This window comes from Armigeres subalbatus, chromosome 2, assembly GCF_024139115.2.
Source record: "Armigeres subalbatus isolate Guangzhou_Male chromosome 2, GZ_Asu_2, whole genome shotgun sequence".
Taxonomy (NCBI): Eukaryota; Metazoa; Arthropoda; class Insecta; order Diptera; family Culicidae; genus Armigeres; species Armigeres subalbatus.
In genome coordinates, this window is record NC_085140.1 from 445,993,599 (window position 1) to 446,006,781 (window position 13,183).

General features: G+C 36.5%; 1 protein-coding gene across 2 annotated transcripts in view; it reads right to left on the bottom strand.

The window, feature by feature from the left end:
- Nucleotides 1–12,156, bottom strand: part of LOC134213697 (excitatory amino acid transporter 3) — a 58,591-nt gene extending 46,435 nt beyond the window's left edge. For both annotated transcript variants that reach the window (XM_062692979.1, XM_062692981.1), the window contains exons 1-2: nucleotides 11,999–12,156; nucleotides 11,264–11,570 (exon numbers count right to left, since the gene is read on the bottom strand). The gene's annotated coding sequence lies outside the window, so the exon portion shown is untranslated. The remainder of the gene's footprint in view (nucleotides 1–11,263; nucleotides 11,571–11,998) is intronic.
- Between the last annotated feature and the right edge of the window lie 1,027 nt (nucleotides 12,157–13,183).

Below are 13,183 nucleotides of genomic sequence, written 5' to 3' on the forward strand. Positions count from 1 at the left end.
GCTATTGGCAAATTCAAAATACGCGTGTGATTGAATAATAAAATTGTAGGAAGTACCTAAATAAATCTATTTTAACTTTTAATAACGGAAACGAATCATAACAGATCAATAAGTTGCATGTAATACAATAATATACAAATGCAATGGAATACAACAAACGCCTTAATGTAGGCAATATCGGGATCAAGTGTGTCCATACTGTGGGGGATCAAGTGTGTCCATGTTGAGTATTTATCTTGGTTTATTTATCCACTCAATTTGAAATGAGCAATAATCAATTTAATGAGCTTATTCAATTCTGCAATAATAAAACTGCGTCCAGTATAAATTTGACACGTTTTGGTTGGATATATTCAAAGTTATTAAACTTTCTACCTTTGCAGAATAAAAGAATTGAGAACGCTAAAATATTAAAACCTTTCTAAAACGCATATTCATAAAGGAACTAACATCAAATGTAACTCAGATTCAATTATTTGTTTAACGGATCTTTTTACACAAATCAGTGGTATAAAAATTTTATTAGGTTTCGAGAAAACAGGGGGGGATCATGTGTCCCCGGGGATCACGTGTGTCCAGTTTCCCCTACACTAAAGCAACTGAAAAATATGTGAATCTCGTGATTCATTTGTGGTTCAAATCCGTAGAAACTCACCTGTCATAAGACGAGTTTATACAATCCCATTGAATTCCACCACTTAATTGTATCTTGACAGATACGTATTTCGACCTCAAAAGTAAGGCTGTCTTTAGTGTCTCGTACTTGACTCGACTTTTCACCTGTCATAAGACGAGTTTACACAATCCCATTGAATTCCACCACTTAATTGTATCTTGACAGATACGTATTTCGACCTCAAAAGTAAGGCCGTCTTTAGTGTCTCGTACTTGACTCGACTTAGTCGCCTTATTGCATAGAGGCAGGACTCGACTAAGTCGAGTCAAGTACGAGACACTAAAGACGGCCTTACTTTTGAGGTCGAAATACGTATCTGTCAAGATACAATTAAGTGGTGGAATTCAATGGGATTGTGTAAACTCGTCTTATGACAGGTGAAAACATTCCACTAAAAAGCTCAAAATAATTTTCTTACCGTAGAAACTGTTTTTTGCTTTCCCTTTAACTAGTCGTGCGGAAAGGTAAAAAACGACACAACCACTTGGTGCTTCAGGAATCTTCCATTAATGGTACGAATCTTGTTATCACTGTCGTCGTGCTCTATGTGGCAACGCAATCACAGTTGGAATAATGCGACAAGATTTGTCCCTGACGTCTGGATCGGCAACCCAAACAGAGAGCCTCTTTGAAATCATTCCCCCCTCTTCTTGCGACTTTTTTTTGTGTTTTGCATCGTGACTATCTATCAAGTCAAGGTGATTGGTCCCACATAGAGGCAGGATACTACTTACGTTGATTATAATTTGAGACAGCAAAAATTACTGAGCTTCATTTGAAAATTTAAGAGAATTTTGTCAAATTTTTCCTTCTTCACTTGTTGATTTTTCCTTAATTTATTATCTAATGTTTTTACCATTGTCTCATTGAAGTAAGAAGAAAAGGAATTGATGTAATATCTGTGAGTAATTTGCATGTTAAAATAATTTTACGGAAATTATAATCTCTCATTTCTCAAGTCGAGTCAAGTACGAGACACTGAAGACGACCTTACTGTTGATGTCGAAATACGTATCTGTCAAGGTACAATTAAGTGGTGGAATTAAATGGGATTGTACAAACTCGTCTTATGACAAGTGAAGACATTCCAGCTTTTTTGAGCTTTTTAGAAAGCTCAAAATAATTTCCTTAATCTCATTTTTTTTTCTTGAGAAATCCTATACCACTGCTCGATTGTAAATTGACAGAAAAAGAGTCTCGAGATAGCACCTACTATTAAAGTTTGTCTTTTTCTTCTCTGGCATTACATCCCTCCACTGGGACATTGCAGCCTCGCAGCTTGGAGACGTTTGATTTGGACACGACAATATTATGAAGCTAAATGATACTCTTATGATCAGGAAAGTTGAGGAAATTTTCAACCCGAAAATTTCCTAGACAGAACCGGGAATTGAATTACAGCACAAAGGACTTAAAATAACAGTAAGTCATTTAGAATCACAATATATGTTTATTCGCACAGCCACCTTCATCATGGTCTTGCTTAATAGCCGCACAGCTTATTACCAAATGCAGCAATGAGTTGTAATAAAATATATTTTTCAGACCTAGTTTCTTGTGCACAAGCACAATTAACGTACCGCAAAAAATCCCTCTCCCCCCTCTCCCATCCATTTAGGCGAAATATATGTTGTTATTAAATTAGGCATCCATAAGGCGAAATATATGTTATTATTGAACGCTAATGAGTTTCATTCAAATCAATGCCTGACTTAGTTAGCTCTGGATTAATAAATATCGAGGTCTCTGAAAATTACGAGTATGCTACCAGCGTTACGATAGTTACTAACCATGTTGCAATAGATATTCAATTCGACGATCGCCTGACAGATAGGCAGGTTGACGTACAGTGCCTTTTGGTAGGCAATTAATTTGTCTCTTAACTCGTCCAATCGCCGCGCCGTTGGAAATTGAGTAGTTTTATCTTGTTTAAAATATTTGAGTCTGAAAATATTTCCTTATGATTAAGGAAGGGTGAACATCTCACTGTAGGTGGATTAATCTGGGTTTTATATTTCATCAAGCAGAACATTGTATTAATGCAAATAACGTATCCAATTTTGATTCTTTTTAAAGAAAAATTGTAACGATCCATAAACACCCACTCCAGTGTCACAATAAGTAAGTGTTGCTCAAACCCTCCCCCTCAAGCGTTACGTAATGTGTGTACAAAGCCTAATAGTACGTTTAACCAACGAGCTTTATCAAAAATCCCCTCCCTGTCTGTCTATCTATACTTAACCAAATCTAAATCAATTACCTACCTCTAATTGGGTGAAAAAGCATTATCAACGTCTTTGATGTTATTACGAAATTGGCGAGCAATAATAAATTGGGCGAGGCATATTGACATTTCCAATCGGTCACGGAGTCATTCCTTATCACAGAAAGCGGGTACCCAGGTGGAAAATACCACGATACATGGGCACAAATAACGGTTAGTTTATCCTACTACAAATCAGATTTCACTAATTGGGTCGAGCGTTGAGATTGTGGCTCAACCAACGAATCACGATTGTACTACTTAGGTTTAATGGCACCAAGATAGTCAGTGAAAAAGGGAAACTACTCTAATAATAAAGGTGTAATAAGTTGAAAATTAACAAGGATTTTTTTTCATGATCGAGCAACAAAATATTGTAAAGAAGCTGTCTCTACTTCAATAATGTTATTTTTGTTACTTCCAACTTAAAGATCAGGAACAATATAATCATTGTATCGACTAGTAGTTGTTTGTTCAAATATATTAAAACGGTTTAGGAAATTTTGTATTTGAAAATGAGCAAACGTTCCCATCATGAGCATTTGTAATGTGACAAGTAACATGTAGCCGGTCCCCTACATTTTCAATTGGAAATGAAAATGCTTCTATTTCCGCTTCCACATGACCAATGGTGGGGCACCAGCATCTTTGGCGTAAATGGTTAATTTATAATTTGGCGTCAGCAGATAGAACTATAATTGAAGGGGTTAATCAGTCAAGCGATAAATCAATTTGAAAAAATGTCATACAGTTTCAAATATTACGAAATTTAAATTGCATTTTTTCGTCTATAAATAATTCAGTAATTTATTGAAAAGGTCTGTAGGAATTCTTTGGAATGTTTAAAAAAAATCAATTCCTGGAGTTCCTGAGAAAAAGTATGATCATGGATAAACTGTGATCGCGACATTTTGGAGGGCTTTCTAGCAAGATTCAAAACCGTATTTAACACTTGTCCAAAAATCTTCGGATGTTCTCAAGAACTCCTAGAGAATTAACTTCTGATATTTTTCCTTAAATATTTTAATTAATTCTTTAGGAAATACCTTCAAGAATGATTCCAGAAATTCCGGCTAGCACACTTCCGAAAATTACTTCAGGAATTCCTTCGGATTCCATTCCCTCGGAAGTTTATCCAGTAATTCCATCGGTATTTCCTCACGAATTTCCGATCGAATTACTAATAAAATTTTCAAAGAGCTTTCTGATGGAACTTCCGACATTCTTAAATTTCTCCACGTATTTCTTTGGACATTATTCCGAGAATTATTTCGTAATTTCTTCCAGGGATTTCTCCAATAAATCCTCCGGAAATTACTTCGGAAATAAACCCAGAAATTCCTTTGAAAATTTCTCAAGACATTCCTTCGAGAATTCAAAGAAGGAATTTTAAGAAAATACCGAAAAATTTCTTTAGAAATTCTTTTAGAAATTCCTTAGAAAATTCCTTTGGAAATTTCCTTGAAATTCTTTTGAAATTATTTCTCGAAAATACCTAAGGATTTGCTTCATGAATACCTGAAGAAATTCAATCGTCTAAGACGAGTTAAGTAATTCCATTTAATTCCACCAATTATTTCAATATCTTTGCAGATACGTATTTCGACCACAACTGTGTGGTCGTCTTCAGTGTCTCTCGTACTCGAAATAATTGGTGGAATTAAATGGAATTACTTACCTCATCTTAGACGGTTGAATACATTCCACTAAAAGAGCTTTAAATATTTTTTCTGAAGAAATTGCTTTAGAAATACCTTCCGAAATTCTGGAATTTCTTTACAAATTTCTTCGGGACATGTTTTAAGATATCCTCCAGAATTTTTTTTTCGAGAGAATTACGAGAGGATTTCTGTTTGACCTTTTTCCTTGAGATTCCTTCGGAAAATTTTCTGGAAAAGCTTTAGAAATTTCACCGGAAATGTCTTAGAAGCTTCCTCCTTTTAGTAAAACTATTCAAAATTTCTTCCGAAACTCCTGCAGGAATTATTTATTGTTGGAAGATTTTTGAAGAATGTATAGAAGAATTAAATAAGAAATACTAAAGGAATTTCCAGATGAATTTCCGGAAAAAACGAAAGAATACCTAAAGAAATTTCAAATGTATCCCAAGAATTTCTTCCTAGAGGTTCAGAAGGGATTTCCTAAGGAATTTCTGGAAAAATTCCTGAAATAAGTGCTAAAGTACACAGATAAAAATATGTTGTGATTTTAAATGTATTTTCATGCACATATTTGGAGCATGCAAATAAACGCAAAATTCAATAGATATTACTGTTCTTCCAAATCAAAATTAGTTTAAACTGTGCTTGCTTGTAGAATTCAACCAAATTCAATTGAATTTCAAATGTTTATTCGCTTGTTCGGATCAGTTGCAATTTTCACGTCGTTGAAATTTCAAAATTATTTGTTGTGTAATTTCTTAAAAACAGTTCGAAAGAATTCCTAAACCAACTTGCTCAGGAATTCCTGAAATAATTTCCAAAGGAATTGATAAAGAAATGTAGGAGATTCCGACCAAATTTCCAAAAAAAAATTCAAGGAATTTCCGAAGAAATTTCTAAAAGAATTTCCTAGTCTAGTCTACCACTTTTCTTGTCAATATTTATGTTTGAAGCACATCATAAATGTAGTTCAAACTAGCAACCCTATAACCAGAGACCGGCGGAGTGAAAACTGACGAAATGCCAACGTATGAAAATGCATGAAACCATGAAAATAATACTGGCATCACTTGAACTTTTTGCTTGCTTCTTATGGATGCAAAAAGTAAACAAGTCGAATTGGAACCGCTTTTGATGGTTCGATTGGAAACAAGATGGCGTCTTCGCCGATCTCTTATTGTAGTATTTCTAGTTCAAACATGAAAGCGACTAGGCCTACTGTGCAGCGTTGTTGATAAAACCTGTAATATTCAATTCTTAGCTCGATTTTACATTCAAACCATAGAACATCTCGTACCAACCGCTCCTATTACTTTATTAGGTAAACGTTGTTGATTCATTCGCGGAGAATTTTTGAAAAAAATAATTGAGGCATTTTGTAATGAATCGCGGGAGGAATTTCCGATAGAGTACTTAAAGAAATTTACGATGGAATTCTAATGACTAATAGAATTTATTCCAAGAGGTATTTTTTATTAAAAAAAAAACTCAAAGGTGCAGCCCAATCGGGTTGTACGCAAAGGTGACGTAGGACTACGTAGCTATACGAAATGGATGGTATTTGCCATAATAATTTGTGTCTCTTTATTAACATTGAGCAAACTGCTCGGAGGTCAACTGAATCAAGAAGGCGAATAGTTGCTTCCAGTTGGATGGACTTTGAGTCTCTAACCATGGAATTAACATGACTAATCGGCCGCATCGCCGCTGAAGCCACTCGACTGGATTTCAGTGGAGGATATCACAATCCTAGAAGACACCATCCTCAAAAATGTCCGAAATAAAGGAGAAATAAGCAGAATCAGTAGTGTCATGAAACCAAACGCAAATATATTTATTTGCAAAGTTTGGTTTTCGCCCGCGAGGGGAACGTACGTGGCAAAGTGAGGAGAACTTCAAGAATTAATTACACATGGCGTCTTCATCGATTTGGCTGTCATTGGCGTAAGCAAAATTTTCTTTTCAAATTTGTTCCTGTTAGTCATTGGAATTGAAATCAGTTTTTTCCGAGCCACCATTTTATACAAATGAAGGTCAATTCGAGATAAATTTTCTTCAAAGTGCAAAGCTTAATCGTTATGCGACAGCAGAAAGCTACTCTTCGGTAACAGAATCACAAGCACTCGATGGAAGGGATGATGCAATAAATTTGTTTGAATGGATGGAATTGCTCACAGCTTTGCTACTGGTGCTACCCATGCCTTCGTGCTGCTGTGTCCGCTCCGCTGCATAAAATCTTGTTCAACCGCTCTTTGCGAAATCCTGATCAAAATGGCTCGCGCGCGCCGGAAAGCAGCTTTCTTGTATTCAATGACTTAGGCCAGTTAGCCCCGCCCCTTTGAGATATGATGTAAAAGTAAATATAATGTGCACTCATAACGATTAATGAAGGTGCGGGGCTAATGGAATTACTTCATTAGATATAAGAAAGCTGCTTTTCGGTGCGCGCGAGCCATTTTGATCGGAATTCCGCAGACAACGGACCGTTCAGAGAATGACAAATTTTAAGAATCCTATGATATTTTCTCGCAAGAATCTGAATTTGGTTAAGAGCTGTTGTTTATTTAAGATGCGTATTGTTGCGTGGAATAACAACTCAAGACAAAGTTTCTTCATAATACAAAACATTATCTCTTGGCATCTGTCTATCCGAGTGACGTGAGGGTGGTTGGTTGCTGTAGAAAGTTTCCAGTGATGTGGCGTCTTCATTGATTTTATACAGAAGCCACTATTTTATACAAAATAAGGTTGATCCGACTATCCGAAATAAACTTTCTTCAAAGTGCAAAACTCAATCGTAAATAGCGAATTTGATAGCGCGTCGGAGGGAGATTATGTAGTAAATTTTAATGGATGGAATCACTAGCAGCAACCAAGCTACCACGCCAAACCCGATGACACCGAAACAGTCCATTTTCGCAATTAACTCTTTCTTTTCATAAAATGTTTATCCTGAAAAGAACCAATTTTTCTTTTCCCGATTTTCCAACCAACTGACACCACAATTTGTAATAAATTTTCAGCATCGGCACTGGCGGTGCGGGATCGCCACAGTGCTATTTTTATGGTCAACCCTTTCTTCATATGAAATACTGGTTCGTTGAGGTTGAATGCAGCAACACATCGAGCACCACCACCAATGCGATGGATTTCCTTTGAAAATGTTATAAGCGCCTCCGTGATGCTGTGTCCGCTCCGCTGCGATCTCTTTGATGCGTTCGCTCTGCGTGAAACCTTGTTCAAACTGAAGATTAGATCCAAACCCGCAAGTGATTGATTTTTGATGTCTGTGCTAGTGATGCATGTACGTGATTGGTTGGTTGACCTATTTCTAAACTGTTTATCAATTATCGATAATAAATAGTTAAAAACCAGTATTTTCAAATAAATACAAAGAAGCGTTGACTCATCCTTGATCGAATGGTCCAAAAAAATTGAAAATTCATCGAGAAACGGCTTAGATATTGAAGTTTAAAGTCTATCATATTTTCGTGACGGTCTCCGATTTTCGCAATCGTAAAGTGTACCCCAATATAGAAAACACAGACGTAGTCCTACGTCAAAATGTCTGAAGGATTTTTTAACGAACCTTTGGATAAATTCATCAAATATCACCTGGATGAGTACTTTAGGAACTTTTTTGAGAAATTTCCGAAGCAACTCCTGAAGAAAATTCCCAAGGAACTCTTGAGAATATCCGAAGAAGTATGATGATGGATCGACTGCAATCCCGATACTTTTGTTTTTCTTGGCATGAAGTCTTAATTCCAGATTCAAAACAGGGTTTTGTTTTACTACTGTCCGGATTTTTGAAAGATTTCCCGGAGAAAAACCAGATGTTCCTGAAAAAATTCTTGCTGGAGTTTCTGGTGGGTCACGTGCCTTAGCTTAACTTCGCCATCGTCAGTGATTATAAAAATTGGCGGAAAACAGTATTTTTTCTTCTTAGAACAGTAATTAAATTTCGAGGAAAATATTCGATTTAGTGGGTCACGTGACCCATTGTGGGCAAGATTGTATTATTGATTGTAAAAAAACTTTCTTCTGGAAGGAGATTCTCTAATCATCCTGTGGATTTCGCAGTGTCATTGTTTATGGAACCATCCCACCCATTTTGGCCCTTCAAACAGGAGTCTTATGAAATGACACAAGAATATAAACAGGATCAAATCGTTTGTCATATATGACTAGTACTATAGACAGGTGCCTTGTTGCAATAGATAGTAGAACCATAGACTGTAGCCATCATCATCAAATAATGTTTGACATAAATGCCGAAATACCTGAAAATAAAGTTAGCAATAAGCAAAGGCAGTTTTTAATGTATAAAATAAAGCATTGTTTGCAATTTATAAATAGCTACAGAAGCACGCAAACTTGATTTCTTGATGCTTTTTTTCGATATTTAAAAAAAATGCTTTCACTTGTCAAAAAAATATCTGAGGTCGAAAAATGTATGCTTTAATCAGTTAGTACGATAATTTCAACCTAGTAGCAGATAATGAAAATTAGTCAACGTGTGATAAAGAATCTAATGAGAAAATTAATTGATTTGATTTGTTTTGAAATTATTACTGATCTGAATTATCTATGTGATCATAGACGAGCTCGGTTGTCTAGTGGCTACCGCTTCTGCCTTATACGCAGAAGGTCGTTGGTTGAATCCCAGGCTTGTCCCTTTCGTACTTTGTATTTCTATCTTAGTTCTTTCTGTGTTTTACGTGGTAGAACGATTCCTACTGTTTTAAACTTCCACACAATCCCAAAAAACCTCCCGTGGCACCTATGAGAGGGGTCGTAGAGTTCTCTGCATCTTTCTTTAGTAGGTGTCCAATTAACCATCCTTCCCCTTCCTCAGCATTCGCAAGGACGTGGCCAGGACAGATTTCGACTATTGGAGAGTGCATTGCTTCCATCTAAGAGATAGTGATTAGTCCCAAATGATTATCTGTGGTAACGGTTGAAAATGATGCTACAGTGACCTGCATAATAAAAAGCCCACTTGGCGTTTTTCATACAAAATGGTCAACTTTGGAGATCTAGATCTCGATTTTGCTGAAAATTTGACCAGAACTCAGATATAACTTGAATTTTACCACACTTTAGTTTCGACCATATTGATTCATAGGGTAAAAAATTATCGCGGTAATACCGAACAATTTTTTTAGCAAAAAATTGATTTTATAATATCTTGTAAACTACAACTCTTAGTGTACAACTATATAACTTTTTTGTACTGCCAAAATACGCGTTTTCGCTGAATAAGTCAATAAGTCAACCTATGAAATTCCAAATATTTGAAAAATAAATTTTTGCCAAAAAAGTTATTTTGGTATTACCGCAATAATTTTTTTATTGTATTATTTTGAATTATATCTGTCAATTGTTAAGTTCATTGCAGCGCCGCACTCTAGATTATTTTTTGTGCAAAAGCATTGGGCTTTCTCCCAACGCGCCCTAATATTCTGTTTCGACAATTTTTCAACTTTTCCCGTCAAATTTGCATAATTTTGTAGATATAGGTAAACACATCTGACCTCAAGACGAATTGATTAGTGAAAAAATCTTGCAAATCGATTCATAGGTTCATGAGTTATATTGCCTCAAAGAAAATGCAAACTCATTTTTATATATAGAGATTATTTAAAACAGCCTCAGCTGATTCATAGAAAATATTTTACCGAATGAAATTCATATACACCCGATTCTGTTTTTACACGGATTTTTTTTTACACGGCCGTGTAAAAAAATCCCATAATTTTTTTTGCAGAGTTGCTCCATTTTGCATGATTCGTCGAGAAATCATAAAACTTTTTTTACACGGATTTTCAAATTTTGAACTGAAAACTTTTTTTACACGGAACGCATCCCCTGTGTAAAAAAGAATCGGGTGTATAACCACCGGTCCCACTTCGATCTATCTATTTTCTATTTACGCCACATATTCTTGCAATGGCATTGATTGAATTGTGTGCGTAATGTAGAGCTTCCTTCCTAAAGATTGTAAAGATTTTGCCGATGTCGCGCCGTTATTGATTATGATTTATGAATGAGGGAGCTGTTAAAGCATTAACCTCAAGAATCCAAATTCAAGTTGCAACACCTTCATATTTAAAAACCACAATACACCAATAATCATCTTCCGCGAAATAGCAACCAACCTTATTTACAAGTCATACTTTAACTGCAAATACAAGTAACATGAACCGGAGATAAGATCTCACCTGTCAAGTGGGTTAGCAAACTGTTTGAAACGTTTTCACATGTCCCAAGCATCAGCTAATGTGATACGCGTGTGTTAAAATACAAACACGTTTATAAAAACCGCTAAATTTTCCATATGATGTGACAAAAAAAAGGTGATAATTGCTAAGGCAAACCAATTTCAGTTCAATGACAAGTATTCTATAATGAGTGTGGGAAAAAGCTAACATTTAACTGTTTGAACATATTTAGTTACAACGATGGGGTACGTTTCCGGGTTCGAAATCCACTGAACAGTCGGCCCGATATCAATCCAAATCTTAAACAATCTCATGATAAGGTATCAATGTTTTAATTGGATACTCTCGACTTTTGTATATGTATGTTGAACTATTTACCTCAATTTTATACTACGAAAAATTCGTTTGTATTAATATATTACTGTCATAATATACTTACAAAGAAAAATCAATCTGCCAAACCCAATTACAGCCACAAAGCTTAAGTTGCGATTTCAAGCACGCACGCCGATGCTCTTGGGTTGGTAGTCGGATGGACGCGCCACTTCACACAATTTAGCACGTTTCGTTCACTGACTGTTTTGCTTATCCACCTGATTGCACGTTTCCTGTATTAGTGGGACGCGTCCGATTCAATTATTTTTCTTTCACCGTAGTATTTACCACCAGTCCATTAAGTGTTGTCAATATGTAATTGTACAACAATTTCAGTTTGAATGACAACACACTTTCTTCGGCGTGACCATCTGTTGGAAAAACAATAGGATATCAAAATGTAAACAACTAAGCACTACAACAGTTGAAACACAAATGTAGAAGTCTCCGTAGGCGTCGATCCGAGCACAAGGATATATTCAACTGTTTGTATTACATCCAGTGTGTCTTAACGATCACGCCAAGATCTGATAATTCTTCTTGATTCCTAGAGTTATTTTTATCGACCTTAGCATGATTGTATAAGCAAAATCTCTGTCGCACAATGTAGAACTCGGTCATCTACGGCAGAATGAGCTGTATTCAACAGCCGGCATTTGATCGAAGCACAAAAAGCAGAACTTCTCGCCGGCTCACAGCACTGTGTCACCGAAAAAATCAAAAATACTTCCCGCCAGGCGACTATAAAGTGTTCTCGAATAACTGCCTACGATGGTACTAAGGTAATAAATCCACCAACGCTATAGAACCAATTCCGCCAAGACACCAGCCTGTGAACGAACACACCGAGAGCGACTAGATTCACTCTTGCCACGACTGCGATTAAATATAAACTAAAAGATTTTCAATGGACTGCAAGCCGTCAGAGCTATACGCTTCCCAACCGAGCCGTATAGAGTTCGCGTAAAACACATTCTTCCTGCCTCTCGGCTACCGGCCGTGCGATTTTCGAAGCGCACAAAGCAACGGGAACAACAAGGAGCGAAAATCTGCCTTTATTCGGCACCTTCTCCCACAGCAGCACCCCACATGTAGTACAACAGCAAGCCAAAGCCATTCTCCGCGCACGGCCGCCGCACCCAGTAGGGCAAAGCGAGAAGCTGTTGCTTCCTTTGGTTCACGAGCGCGCACATGGCAAACGAGAGTGCGCGCTCTTTTGGCGACATCACTCACCGCCACTACTGTTTGATCATCGACCACAGGCAAACAGACGACAGGCTATATCATTTAAAATATTTAGCCTGTGTAGACGAAGCGGCATAATGAAGTTGGCTGGGTTCAATTCTCAGTTGGTCTTGCTCTTCTTGCTAGTCGCATATCACATGGCATAGAAATGGTCAAAATTAAGACGGTAAAAAGTTCTTCGAGGCCATCCGTTAAGCCACGTAAATGTATGTAAAAAGTAGAGTTTTTTGTATAGACAAATTCCCGAAATAAATTACACATCATAGAAGGTAATAAGAAAGGACTAATGCTTCACAGGAAAATGGTGTAATAAACCATAATGGTAGATCTTCTTCTTCAATGACTCCATGTTCCAACCACAGTAGGTATTCTCTTAGAAGTTCCACAGTGATTAATTCGATTAATTCTATGTAGCAGATATCGTATAAGTATGTACTGTAGAGTTTATGGTTCAAACCTTAGCCTATTATGCTGTGGTTGAGCACATTTGTCGTTGTAAATCTTCAGTAACAACAATAATTGTGCATATTCTATTATTCAACCCAAATAAATGGAATGTATAAATGCAAGCGCTGCATTACCTTCAATCATCGAAAGATTGTAAGGATCAGGGCAAGAAATCGCGAATAGTAGGTATTAGGGTGGTTCAAAAAATCGATTTTGGTCCACAGTGCTCATCTGATTCTTTACCATGTTGTGAGTGTCCTCTGAAAATTTGAGCTAATTTGGATTAAAACTG